Source organism: Mytilus edulis, chromosome 5 (assembly GCF_963676685.1).
Source record: "Mytilus edulis chromosome 5, xbMytEdul2.2, whole genome shotgun sequence".
Classification (NCBI taxonomy): Eukaryota; Metazoa; Mollusca; class Bivalvia; order Mytilida; family Mytilidae; genus Mytilus; species Mytilus edulis.
In genome coordinates, this window is record NC_092348.1 from 34,292,983 (window position 1) to 34,307,885 (window position 14,903).

Sequence of the window (14,903 nt, forward strand, 5' to 3'; positions counted from 1 at the left end):
AGGTCGTCCTATCGAAGAGCTTTTAGTACAGTGACATTGTTATAGTTTCGCTAAGTTGATCAAGGTCTGGTTAAGTCACTTCCTAGAATGGTTGACTCCGTTCTTTTCAAATTAGCAGACAAAAATCAAAATACATGTTTATTTGAAACTGTTGTTTTTAAAAATTAGCTGCAGGATAATCAAAATATCGAAACTGCTAAGGTTTGGTTTAGCTATTGACACGATTCAGTAAAATGTCTCAGACATTCATCATGGCTATGATCAAATTTGTCATGGTTCAGACCAACATTAATACATATTTGTTTTACCTTTATATTAATAGTTTGTTGGAATTTCATAATATTCTAAATGATTCATATACATAAACTACCTAATATATTGTATTGCTTTAAACTTACCATTTCTATCAATTTCTATTGATATTTGATTATTAGATTATACAACTTGTTATATATTGTTTCATTTGTTGTTTGATTACGTTACCTGTCAACGCTTATCCAACAAATAAACAAGACGAGGTTAAATAAATTGTGCTTTAATGAAAACGAACCACGAAAAATTGGTGTTATAGTTAAAGTTATGGTCATGTATTGAAATCTTATCAGTGAATATAAATATGCAAACACAGGATACAGATAATTTAAATGTTTCATTCAACTTTCCGTCCTTACAATATATGACATATTGGGAAATACTTGCAGTGACAAAGTGTAAATACATTTGTCATTGAAAAATTTATCAAAGTTGATCTTTTGACATGCAAACTATTGAAAGCGTAGAATGGCAACTCACAAGTATGACACGAAATTTTGACTTTTACGTAAAGACTCAACATTTTACTGTTTAATCTTAAATTTTAACATTGAACAAATGTTCAATACTATAACTTGTTGTTTACAACTTCCCAAATACACTTCTGTAGGAATCATAAGTGAGACATGTGAATGGAATGGATTGGATATGACATTTTATAAAATTTCAAATTTTGATTGCTATTAGTCAACCAGTATCCAAATAATTGCGTAAGTTTTGTTTCGGTTTTATAAATTTGTAACTCTCTGTATTAAGGTTTATTATTTATAAATTGAGTAAAAGCTAAGCGGTCAAAACAAAATTTGTACTTGTAAACATCATCTTTATCTTATGTCATTAAACAGTAAAAGTAAAAGTTACACTACTTTGTGATATAATGATTGGTGAAATGGAAAATAACTAAAATAAGATATATAAGAATAAGAATATTTATCAAATCCAATCAAAGGACCCGTTTCAGAGCATATACACACATATATATATATATATATTGTAATAATTAATATACAGTACTTTTGAAAATATGTTACATTATATATAAATGATTTAATAACTACACTTCATACTAGATGGTGTTTAAAAATTAATAAAATAGAATATTTTGTCTCTATAAAAAAATCGTTTCCAATTGGTTGTTCACAGTTTGTTTTTACAGTATGTTGTTCTGAACTGCAATGCTGTCCGAGGTATATTTAGGATAAGGGTTGCGTGCACATAATCGTGTTATGTGTTAATACTCCGCCACCTGGTTTATGCGCCTGTTCCCAGGTAGGAGTTGTGATTCATTGGTTGACACTGGTTGCAGTGTTTGTTTTTCTCTTTTTTTTATAGCACAAATCAGGCTATTATTTTATATTTTTTTCGTTTTAATTATTCCATATATTGTCTAGCCCAACAACTGTCATGTACGTGTGAGGTTTATCTTTCTATACAACCAGGTTTTACCCACCATTGTCTTCAGAAAATGTCTCTGCCAAGTCAGGAATACGACAGTTGTTTTGCAATCCTTCCGCTCGTTGATAACATTTGATTTCGACAGTTTTTAAGGACTTCTAATTGACTCTGGTATTTTTTAATACTATACGGTCTGGGTATTCTTACTGTTGAATGCCGAATGATGACATTTATTACAAACATTTGCGTATTTGGTCTCTAGTAGATTGTTGTCCCATAGGCAATCAAACCATACCACGTATTGCTATATTGATAAACAAATTAAATTAAAACACGGTGACTCCCAATCTTAAATTTGTTTTAACGATTTTTATTGTTCCGTTATAGGGGTTGGTTTTGAATATTGACATCGGACGTTCAACGCAAACATCCAAACAATTAATTCATCGGTTAAGTTTTATATTTCCAAATGAATACCAGAGGTTATCCTGTAGGCTTTTTAAAGAAAAGGATAACAACCTTTCTCATACCTCTTGTAATCATGATAACAATATTTTGTATAATCATTTTCAGAGACTCTAATGTAATATAACAACAGGAATTATTCAAAATTACAACCAAGATGAAGAACGGTCGACAGTTCAGAGTAATGGCAACCAGTATCTTTACATTTTGTGTTATAATTGTATGTATGGTTAAAACCTCTTTACATACGAACTCTTGCACTGATAATTGCACAAACTTAACGATACAAAGAACGGTTAAGATACAAAAGCTGCAATATAAACGGAATATTACCATACAATCAAAATATCCGACAGTTTTAACACAATCGTATAAAATAAATAATAAGGACATTTGTAAAAACATTTCCAAACTTTCGTGTATTGTAATGGTGTACTCGTCTCCCGATCATTTTGAAAGGAGGGAGGCATTGAGGAAAACTTTTTTGAACTCGACATTTTACAAGCAAGAAACTATAAGAGCGATCTTTCTTCTAGGGGAAGTCTATAATTCTTCACTACAACACACCATTGAACGGGAAAATCTAGTTTTCCAAGACATTATACAGGGTCAATTTATAGATTCCTATCGTAATTTGACTTATAAAGGAGTGTTGGGATTCAAATGGATTTCCGAAAATTGTCCAAATGCTGAATTTGCTGCCAAAATAGACGACGATGTGATTGTTAACTTCTTTAAAATTTTTCAACATTTGTCATTCATTAAATTCAAAAGGAGATTTTTAATGTGCGATAAGGTGAATCCAAACTTATATCCAATACAACGTGATACTAATGAGAAATGGAATGTACACAACGATGTGTTTAAAAGGATGTTACGTTATCCTTATACTTCTTGTTTAGGTCCGGCAGTATTCATATCTCGAGATCTTATTCCGATTTTATACACCACTGCATCAATGTCGCCATTTTTTTGGATAGAGGATATTTATCTGTTCGGAATACTTCCCTCAAAGATTCCAGCTGTAGTTCACCACGGCATCAATCAGAACGTTTCATATAATTACCAGTACACAGCAGACTGTTTTGGAAAGCACAGAAAAGAATGTGGTTTGGTAGTGGGTATGCCAGATCCTGAGGATAATGGTGCAACGGTCAAAATCTGGAACTCTTTGATAAAAACAATACATTAAAATGTATTAAATTCTATCTTGTGTTGGTTGTGATTATTCCATTAATACGAATCAATTAAGAAATTTATTATAATGTCTATTACCTATACTCATATAGGATGAGAGTTGCCTTTGTGCTTTTGTCTTTCCCTTTTCTGGTTGATAAAACTTGTGTTTAAATAGGCATGTTCACTTCTCCACATGCGGTAAGACAACATCTTGTTCAACTATAAATGTATAACAAACTGTCGAGACTAACACTAAGAGGGTTCTTAACGATGTTGATGCATTTTTAGTATGTGCATCTTTGAGACTCGCATTGTTCTTATCTGTTATTTTCAATCTAAAACAATGTATATATCTATATTTTCATATACATTGCATTCAAGAGATTAGATATTCCCATAATTTTGATATATGCGTAGAAGTCCAACATGTATGTTCAATTGTTCCGGCTCCTCCTCACACAAAACTACACTTGTTTGTATCAGTCCCTTCAATCTGAAGAGAAGACCGTTCGTGCCTAAAATTAGAAGAATTATTCTGTATTGAAACCCCTGTTGTTTGGAATTATTGGTAATATATATGATTTTAATGTTAGTTTGAACTGAGTATCAAGGGTCATTTTTGTTCACATTTCTGTTAAAGGGTTGGCTTTTTACTGTTTCAAATATTGTACATATATATATTTTGAACCTCTCGGGCATTTAATGATTTTTTTATATATCTGAGGAATAAACGCTACGGTTTTTTTGCAGTTTTAATTGCAGAAAATAGGCCTTGTTGTGTAAAGAAATTAGTTTTGTCATTGCGTGCATTTTGTAATTGTAATAATACGTGTACAATCTTTGTTTGGACTGTAAAACGATAATATATCACACTCGTTACCTTATTTTAACTTAGTAAAAAAACGATAATGCCTTTCTTTGTGATTAGTACTCGCTAACGTTTTTTCTCAATCATACAGAAAGGAATTTTCATTTCCTGACATGTTGTTATTAATCATACAGTTCTTAAATCATTTATTAACTTCAACAATACAATAATACATTACTTCTTCACAGTATGCAAAACATGAACAATATAATCAGGGAAACCAAATGCCGACAAGTCCATTAGATATATACACATGGAAAAAAGTATTGCAACACCTTGATTTTTTAAAATTTGAAAAATCAGCCTCTTTTTTTGGATGAAATATAATAAAATATGTGTATAATATTATTGAAACATAGTTTATGATAACATTGGCATTGAAACGAACAAAAAATGTTTGAAAACAAATAATTTATATAACCACAATTTTAATACCAAAATGGAGTGTTTTTTGTACAAAAAAAAGCATTTTACAACTTTTACTGTAGTCGAACTTTACAATGTCAGACATTTCAAAATTAATCCTTAGATGACTGTTCATATCATGGTTGATCGTTATACGCCAAAGAATTAGTACTTTGTGCGCAGTCTCCATTCAAACGGATAACCGCATCTAAACGTCTTCTGATTCCTGCCATAAATCGACTAATTTGTTGCTAAGGTAGCAGCAACCATTTCTGATGAAGGGCATTGTTTATTTCATGATGTGTTTGAACTGGGGTGTCCTTTCGCTCACTTTCCGCCCAATAGTGTCCCAAATATGCTCGATATGGTTGAAATCCGGGCTACGATCGTGCCAAGGAAGATGAACTGAATTCCATTTGAACATTGAATCTTCCTCCACGATGCTAATTTCCAACTTTGGCGAGCTCAGCACTACATTGGATACGGAAAACTGTGTGTCTGTTCGTTAGCAAAGGTCTCCGAAATGGTCTTATCGCACGATCACCAGTAGCGATGAGTCGATCTCGAACAGTTCTTGTTAAAAAGCTCCTGTATGGCCACCACTCTCTTTTTAGGATTGTCTTGTATGCAATGGGTTTCCTTCTGACCAACCTTCATTATGCTTGATTTTCCTTAGCAAATGGTATAGGGGGTCTTCATTATCTCGGAATGTCTTTAGCAGCGTTTATTGCCTGATTTATTCTCAAAACGACTTATAGTGAAATGGTGATGACCAACAATACGTGCAGTTTTTACATCGACATCCCTGCTTCCCTTATGCTGATAATCTGCCATCTGGCTGCAGTTAAGAGTTGTCAAGGACCCATTATAAGGTGTCAATCACATAACTTTAAAAATTTTGTTACTTAAAGGGTTGAAAACAAAGAAGATAAAAACAACTGTTTTCCTGTTTACGGGTACAGTAGCTGCATGTGCAGATAAAAAATTATCGAGTCGATATTTATTGATTAAACTCAGGTGATACTTAAATAATGTTTAACTAGTTCTATTTTACCAAATTATATCCCAAAAAAATGAAAAGTGTTTTTTTAATTTCAATTTCAATTTGGTGTTGCAATACTTTTTTCCATGTGTATAGTACAACAACAACATAGCAGCATGCGTACCAATATCCCTATTGGCATATACAGACCATCCGTCTTAAATAAAAGCCAGGTTAACATTTAACGTTTTTTTTATAACTACTTTCCGATCTCATCCCAAATTTTAATTTTACGATTATTATCTGGATCTGTAACACCCGCAAATAACTCACATTTATCTTTATACTTTGAGAAACAGTTAAATGTTCTTCGATGATTGAGGGAAACATGTTCATTAATTCCATAGTGAATAACTCCGTGAATCTTTGCAGGTAATATACCAAAAAGATAGAAGTCATCCACCCAGAAAAATGGCGATATTAATGCCGCTTTGTATAACAAGGGAACTAAGTCGATTGAAATGAACACGGCCAACCCACTACATGAAGTGAATGGATAAAATTTAAATCCTTTGAAATCATCTCTGTGTACGTACCATTTATCGTTTATTCCACGTTGTATGAAATTTGAATTTGCGTTAATTCTATTACAAACCAAGTACTTTCGCCTATCTTTTATAAATTTTAATCTTCCAAATATTCTATGAAAATTCATAAATACGTCATCGTCTATTTTTGCTACAAATTCGGCGTTTCTGCAATGATCTGTAATCCATTTCAGACCCATGACTCCTTTATTTGTCAAATTATGGTAAGTGTCCATAAAATATCCCTGAACAATATCTTGATTTACTAAGCTTTCGTATTCAATCATAGTCTGCAGTGTTGAATTATTTGTCAGTCCCATTAAGAAAACGACACGGATAATATTTGGACTGTAATAAGTTGAGTTAAACATTTCCCGCATATTGCGCCTTCTTTCAAAATGGTTGAGAGATGTATGAACCATCACAATACATGTTATCTTTGGAACACGTCGACAAATGCCTTCATTGTTTATCTTGTACGGTTGTGATATTGCTTTCGGGTATGACATTTGCATAATGATTTTACGTGTATAAGCCAGTTGTATGTCATTGGATTTGTTGATGGTTCGTTTTGTCAATGTCAATAGTGTTTTGTCTTTAATAAATCCACTGCAGCTCTGGTTTGCTTGGGTATTCATCAATGTCAGTAGAAAACCAGTTATACACACCATATTAATACCAAGCATTAATGTCTTATGCCTTATGTCTTTTAACATCTCAGCTGAACTGTATATAGCTAGGTACTACAGTAATAAGTAATTTCGACAACTATGTAAATAAGCTCTATTTACATCTATAGATCTGAAACAAATTTATTATAATAGTTAAAAATTATTTTGATATTTCAATAAAAATTTTCATTTAAAAAACATGTTTCACGGAATTGCATAGATCCTGTTTTGTATATCCAATGACCTCACCCTTATTGTCCAATTGAGTAATCGTAAACCCTTTCTGAATCATCTGTTTCAAACTACATGTAAACAAATCTTTTCAACAAAAATGTCTTCGAAAGTGTTTTGGCCAATTTTTCAGGACGAATAAGTGCATGAAAGGTCAACTAAATTGACATCTACTCCAACTTTTAAAACGTAATTATTGATGTATTACTGATGCGATCAAATCATTTTTTGGAACAGTTTAATTAACAAATCTTAAAACTATGGCGGTTTATGTAAAAATTGTATACTTACTAAAACGATAAAAAAAAAAAAAAAATAGCGATGTCTAGCTTTGTTGATATATTCCGTTAGTTTTCAACTCCACAAGAATACATCAACTATCTCTACAAAAATGGGGAAAAAAAGAACAAAATTTTATGATCGCATCATTCATGCAAACATGATAACCTGTTATTGGGGTTACATATGTTACAATACTTCAGACTTACGGTTACAATACTTCAGACAACATTTATGACTTATAAGATATGGAGAGATGCGACTAAGTATTTTGCGTGAGGTATATTACATGTAACATCAGTACAAATAATGTGATTACGTCATAGCTACAGGACGTTGAGTTATAAAAATAAGTGACAAGAAAGTGGACATTGTTTTAGTCATTAGTAATTTCTTGGGCGAAATCAGTTTTATCTTTACCAGAAATTAATTTTGTCCGAAATGTTATTCCAAGAACACATATGGGTGTTATATCATCACAAAAATCCTCAACAAATCGAATTAATAATCTAACCCTGCCGCTTTGAGTTGATCTAGAGGACAAGTTAGAGATAATTCAAAAGTATGTAATAAAGGAAAAGTCACCCTATCCGGATAAAGTATTCTAATTCCGAGTCGTACCTTAGATTTAAAAGAAAAGTACGAAATGGTTCACAAGGTACATGTGACAGTCCGCAGTGGAACTTATTAAAACCGGATATACCAGCCTCCATGCCTAGCCCAACCTCGTATCTAAAGGACGATGAATATTTTTACGTGCTTTATATCTTCGGCTGTTTGTTACATATCGATGTCTATCAACTATAACAGACATTTACAAATAATAGAAAATATATGCAATGATATTGGTAAAAGGCAATGATACTGTATTTCAGACAAGCTATTTCGTTTTGGTTAAAGATGATCTATGATACGAATATTTCACAAAAACATCAATTATATAACCAGAAAAGTTGTAATATTTTCTGACAATATACGTGTAGTACACCTACCCTTTTTCCTTTTATGATTTAGCTTATATGCTCGATTACTCACCTTTTAAAAACCGTCAATCGATATTTATGAACGTTCTGTCGGACGATATTCGTAAAAATATATTCGAGTGCACAAATTTTATTTTTATATACGCAGTATTCAGACTTTCCAAATACTTATTATCATAAAGAAAATATTCGCAAAATATTCAAAATATAGAATCCTGGTTTTATTTGTTATCAAACAAAGTTTTTATCCCTCGATGTGTATTAGTGGTCAGATTTGTTACCTCTTATAGTATAACCATTTTTATATCCTGATTAAGAACATTTTATGAATTTTAAAACTTATCTTATCAGGGGAAATAAAACGTTTCAAATCTGTATAAATCAAAAATAAAACTAGGTTTGGAAAGTAAGATGTTTACCCTTTTGATCAAAGACATTATCTAATTGAGGATTAAGGTTCTATGAATCAAAATATCTATAAATAGAAAAACTGTAATATAGTTTGAAAAAAAACCCATCCGCTTTTAAATTTCATTGATAAAAAAAGGGTTTATTTTATTTAAACAGGCAAATGAATTTAATGTATTATAACACTGGTTATTTGCATATTTCTGTGTAAAGAATACCAGTTAGTTTAGGTACCATATTAGACCAGTATTTACATCATAGTAATATTTTATAGCTTATGGTTACTCTATAATTTGAGTTTATGAAAAGTCTTTGTGGGATGAATTATTGTCACTCGGCAATATAATGAACACTAAAGATACTAATATTTGAATTGATTGTAAGGTGTACATTTCTGTCTTGTCAATGTTCAGTTTCAGAAGTTTGGTTCTTTTCTAACACCTCTTTGTCGTGGATTATTGATAATGTTTAGTTTATGTGATACTTGTAAATCATGATCAGTTTAGAAGGCGAGACAATCTAAGCTTGTTTAAGGCATAAATTATAACTTGGTGAAACTTTCCTTAAAAGATATAATCAAATGAAAGTATCCAGTGCAAAATGTTTCCATACAGTTCCTCGATCTTGATATCTATATCATTAACGGAACGCTAAATACATATATTTATGTGCGGTTCGCGTATGATTTTTGAAGTATGTAATTTACTCTATTGTGTTTTCACAATAGTAGTAAACCGGTTTTGGCGGTCAGTATATAATGAAAGTTTGCACGAGATTTAATTATCGAGGTTTGGGCAGTGACCATTATCGTACGTTTCCTTTGTATTGAAGTTTAATTTTCATTAAGAAATCTGTTTTTTAATGTATTGAAGTTGTATGTAAAGAATTAATGTGTTTTGTATATATTTTGTAGATGTTTGATAGCTGTCTTTTACCGGTATTGTTGATTGTGTGATGTTTATAAACCGGGATTTGTTTTCATAGATGCATGGTTGCCGTATTCAAAACATGAACTGTTAATGGTGTTTGATATTAGAAATATTGTGATCTCTGGATCTATATTTATTAAAATTGAGATGGTCATTGCGCCTAACAGTACCTAAATATGTATTTAGTTTTCTATGATGCCTTTATCGTATAAAGGTACATATCTGAATGTGCTCAGATATGTATGTTTTACAAAAATCTAGAGAGATTTAGCACATAAATACTTTATGTTCGTTTGAACAGCGTGAATTTAGAACATAATAAAATTTATGATAAAAGAGATGATTTCTCATTTCCTATCGTTAATTATCCATTTTCAGATGGTGACGTTCCCTTGTGACCATCTTACGGTGTTTATATATCTCAACTTGTACGATTCGCTCGTGTTTGTAATATTGTTTTAGATTTTCATGAGAGAAATTTATGTATTACTGAAAAATTATTACACCAGGGTTTTCGATATCACAAACTGGTCAAAACATTTACTACATTTTATCATCGGTATAAGGACATCATTCGTAAATATAGCTCAACATGCAGACTTCTTATACGTTCAGGTATTTCACATCCAATATGTTATGGAAATATTCTTTATAAAGCACAAAAATGTCAGTATTCACCCCAGAAGCTAACAAAATCTTTAAATAGACTTATTAAGAAGGGATATAGTTACGATACTGTTGTCAGGTCATTAAAAATTGCATATTTTGGCGTTAATATTGATACACTTATAGGGTCTTTGCATCGGAACTAAACACATTTATTTAAAAACCAGTTGTTTGCATGACACAGGTTATGTTCTTCTCATATATGTTATGATGATATGATACTAAACCCCTCACGGGGAGGATTGTGCCTGATATTCATATGATGAAGACATAATTTTTCAATCAGTTTAATTGAAGTCTGGAGCTGGCATGTCAGCGAAACGCGCGTCTGGCGTACTAAATTATAATCCTGGTACCTTTGATAACTATTAACTGCTAGTAGTCTGACGTTATTTATGTATTATTGTCATTTTGTTTATTTTCTTTGGTTACATCTTCTGACATCAGACTCGGACTTCTCTTGAACTGAATTTTAATGTGCGTATTGTTATGCATTTACTTTTCTGCATTGGCAAGAGGTATAGGGGGAGGGTTGAGAACTCACAAACATGTTTAACACAGCCGTATTTTTGCGCCTGTCCCAAGTCTGGAGCCTCTGGCCTTTGTTAGTCTTGTATTATCTTAACTTTTAGTTTCTTGTGTACAATTTGGAGTTTAGTATGGCGTTCATTATCACTGAACTAGTATATATATTTGTTTAGGGACCAGCTGAAGGACGCCTCCGGGTGTGGGAATTTCTCGCTGCATTGAAGACCTGTTGGTGAGCTTCTGCTGTTGTCTGCTATATGGTCGGGTTGTTGTCTCTTTGACACATTCCCCATTTCCATTCTCAATTTTTGGAATTACATTATTTATACATCAGTAGAAAAGAGGGGTGAAAGTATCCAGAGGGACATTTAAAATCATTAATCGGAAATAAACTGACAACGCGGTGGACTAAATAGAAAAAGTCAAAACAAAACCAAAAAAACAATTATAGTACACAAAACACAACTAAGAAAACTGTTGAGACGAACCCCACCAAAAACTGGGGATGATTTCAGGTGCTCCGGAAAGCAGGTTCTGTTCCACATGTACCACCTGTCGTTTTGCTAGCTAGTACAAATCTGGATAAAAGTCTAATTTGGTAGGTCAAATTCGTGAAAAGGAGAAGTAGTTACGACATTAGAAATATATCCGCGATCATCTGTATAAAAACGGATATTCCATAAAGGTCAACAAACTTGTGATGGCGTCCAGACAATTTACGAAGGGATGATTTCAACGTCACTATTTGGTACTTTTGGTTCAATAGCTTCCTTGTGAGTAGCTACCCTATATTAGGGAAATCATGATAGGAAATACAGGCCCAGGAATATCGTATCGTTATGGAAATTGCTTAGTTAAACATTTATGAAATATTACAAAACTTGAACAGAATCTAGAACAAGATAAAGAAATAGCAATTGATGAAAACAGTTCCATTGAACCCTTAATTAATATTCTAATAAATCGTATTCAAATTGTTACATATATTTATTGTCACCAGAATAGTACCTATTTTTTCTATCAGATCCTCTTTGGATTTAGATAAAGATTTACATAAAGATATTTATAATGATATAGTACTGCCTGCAAGTGACTACATCGTAATCATTTGTTTAGCATTGAGTAGTTTAGCTTGTTGTCTGTCCACCAAGATAAAAGCCTGTAATGGAGCTACCATTTGATTTTAATGGGCGGCTCTGGTGAAATTTGAAAAAAAAACAGGACTAGAGTCAATTTAGGTAAAAAAAAGTTAGGAGGACTATTTAGGTAAAAAAGTCAGGATGACAATTTAGGTAAAAAAAGTCAGGAGGACAATTTAGGTAAAAAAAGTCAGGATGACAATTTAGGTAAAAAAAAGTCAGGATGACAATTCAGGTAAAAAAGTCAGGATGACAATATAGGTAAAAAAAAGTCAGGATGACAATTTAGGTAAAAAAGTCAGGAAAAACTGATAAAAAAGCAGGACAAAGATAACAACTGAAACAAAATGCAGAGCAACATTTATCATCGTAGTCCCGATCCCTCGTAGTTAAAAATATGTTATGACATCTACATATGGGATATTAAATAGTTCACGATAGATGAATTTAAGTACTTCTTTGTTCTAGAAGTCTAGCTCAACATGCAGACTTCTTATACGTTCAGGTATTTCACATCCTATATTTTATAGAAATACTTTTTATAAAGCACAAAAATGTCAGTATTCACCTCAGAAGCTAACAAAACCTTTAAATAGACTTACTCAGAAGGGATATAGTTACGATACTGTTGTCAGGTCATTAAACATTGCATATTTTGGCGTTAATCTTGATTCACTTATATGGTCTTTGCATCGGAACTAAACACATTTATTCAAAAACCAGTTGTTGGCATGACACGGGTTATGTTCTTCTCATATATATAATGAGGGGAGGATTGTGCCTGATATTCATATGATGAATACATAATTTTTCAATCAGTTTAATTGAAGTCTGGAGCTGGCATGTCAACTACCTGCTAGTAGTCTGATGTTATTTATGTATTATTGTCTTTTTGTTTATTTTCTTTTGTTACATCTTCTGACATCAGACTCGGACTTCTATTGAACTGAATTTTAATGTGCGTATTGTAATGCATTTACTTTTCTGCATTGGCTAGAGGTATAGGGGAGGGTTGAGATCTAACTAACATGTTTATCCCCGCCGCATTTATGCGCCTGTCCCAAGTCAGGAGCCTCTGGCCTTTGTTAGTCTTGTATTATTTTAACTTTTAGTTTCTTGTGTACAATTTGGAGTTTAGTATGGCGTTCATTATCACTGAACTACTGTTTATATATTTGTTTAGGGGCCAACTGAAGGACGACTCCGGGTGCAGGAATTTCTCACTGCATTGAAGACCTGTTGGTGACCTTCTGCTGTTGTTTTTTTTCTATGGTCGGGTTGTTGTCTCTTTGACACATTCCCCATTTCCATCCTCAAGTTTAGTTTGGAATTACATTATTTATACATCAGTAGAAAAGAGGGGTTAAATTATCCAGAGGGTCATTTAAAATCATAAATCGGAAATAAACTGACAACGCCGTGGATTAAATAGAAAAAGGCAAAACAAAACCAAAGAAACAATTATAATACACAAAACACAACTAAGAAAACTGTTGAGACGAACTCCACCAAAAACTGGGGGTGATTTCAGGTGCTCCAGAAATCAGGTTCTGCTCCAAATGTACCACCTGTCGTTTTGCTAGCTGGTACAAATCTCGATAAAAGTTTAATTTGGTAGGTCAAATTCGTGAAAAGGGGAAGTTGTTACGACATTAGGAATATATCCGTTATCATCTGTAAAACAGTTATTCCATAAAGGTCAACAAACTTGTGATGGCGTCCAGAAATTTTACGAAGTGATGATTTCAACGTCACCATTTGGTACTTTTGGTTTAATAGCTTCCTTGTGAGCAGCTATCCTATTTTAGGGAAATAATGATAGGAAATACAGGCCCAGGAATATCGTATCGTTATGGAGATTGCTTAGTTAAACATTTATGAAATATTACAAAACTTGAACAGAATCTAGTACAAGATAAAGAAATAGCAATTGATGAAAACAGTTCCATGGAACCCTTAATATTAATATATTAATATTCTAATAAATCGTATTCAAATTGTTACATATAATTATTGTCACCAGAATAGTGCCTATTTTTTCTATCAGATCCTCTTTGGATTAAGATAAAGATTTACATAAAGATATTTATAATGATATAGTACTGCCTGCAAGTGACTACATCGTAATATTTTTTTTTTAGCATTGAGTAGTTTAGCTTGTTGTCTGTTCACCAAGATAAAAGCCTGTAATGGAGCTACCATTTGATTTTAATGGGCGGCTCTGGTGAAATTTGAAAAAAAGCAGGAATGGAGTCAATTTAGGTAAAAAAAGTCAGGAGGACAATTTAGGTAAAAAAGTCAGGATGACAATTCAGGTAAAAAAAGTCAGGAGGACAATTTAGGTAAAACATAAGTCAGGATGACAATTTAGGTAAAAAAGTCAGGATGACAATTTAGGTAAAAAAAAGTCAGGATGACAATTCAGGTAAAAAAGTCAGGATGACAATTTAGGTAAAAAAAAGTCAGGATGACAATTTAGGTAAAAAAATCAGGAAAAACTGATAAAACAGCAGGACAAAGATAACAACTGAAACAAAATGCAGAGCAACATTTATCATCGTAGTCCCGATCCCTCGTAGTTAAAAATATGTTATGACATCTACATATGGGATATTAAGAAGTTCATGATAGATGAATTTAAGTACTGCTTTGTTCTAGAAGTCATCTTTTAAATTAAAGATTTAACTTCACCATAAACTAATTCACAGTTTGACCAGTCTCAGCTTTTACCCCTTAATATTGAACAATTTTTTTAACCATCAATCTTCCTCCGGCAAAGAGGAGCAAAAGTATTTTAATCTGTCCAATAAAAACATTAAATTATAGTATACAAATAAATAGATAAGGTGTGATTGTCAATGAGAAAACCAGATAGA

General features: G+C 32.3%; 1 long non-coding RNA gene across 1 annotated transcript; it reads left to right on the forward strand.

Moving 5' to 3' along the window:
* Positions 1 to 786: 786 nt before the first annotated feature.
* Positions 787 to 3,380, forward strand: LOC139522377 (uncharacterized). Its single transcript, XR_011664402.1, has 2 exons — positions 787 to 1,022; positions 2,281 to 3,380. It is a non-coding gene; the product is annotated as an uncharacterized lncRNA (long non-coding RNA).
* Positions 3,381 to 14,903: the final 11,523 nt, after the last annotated feature.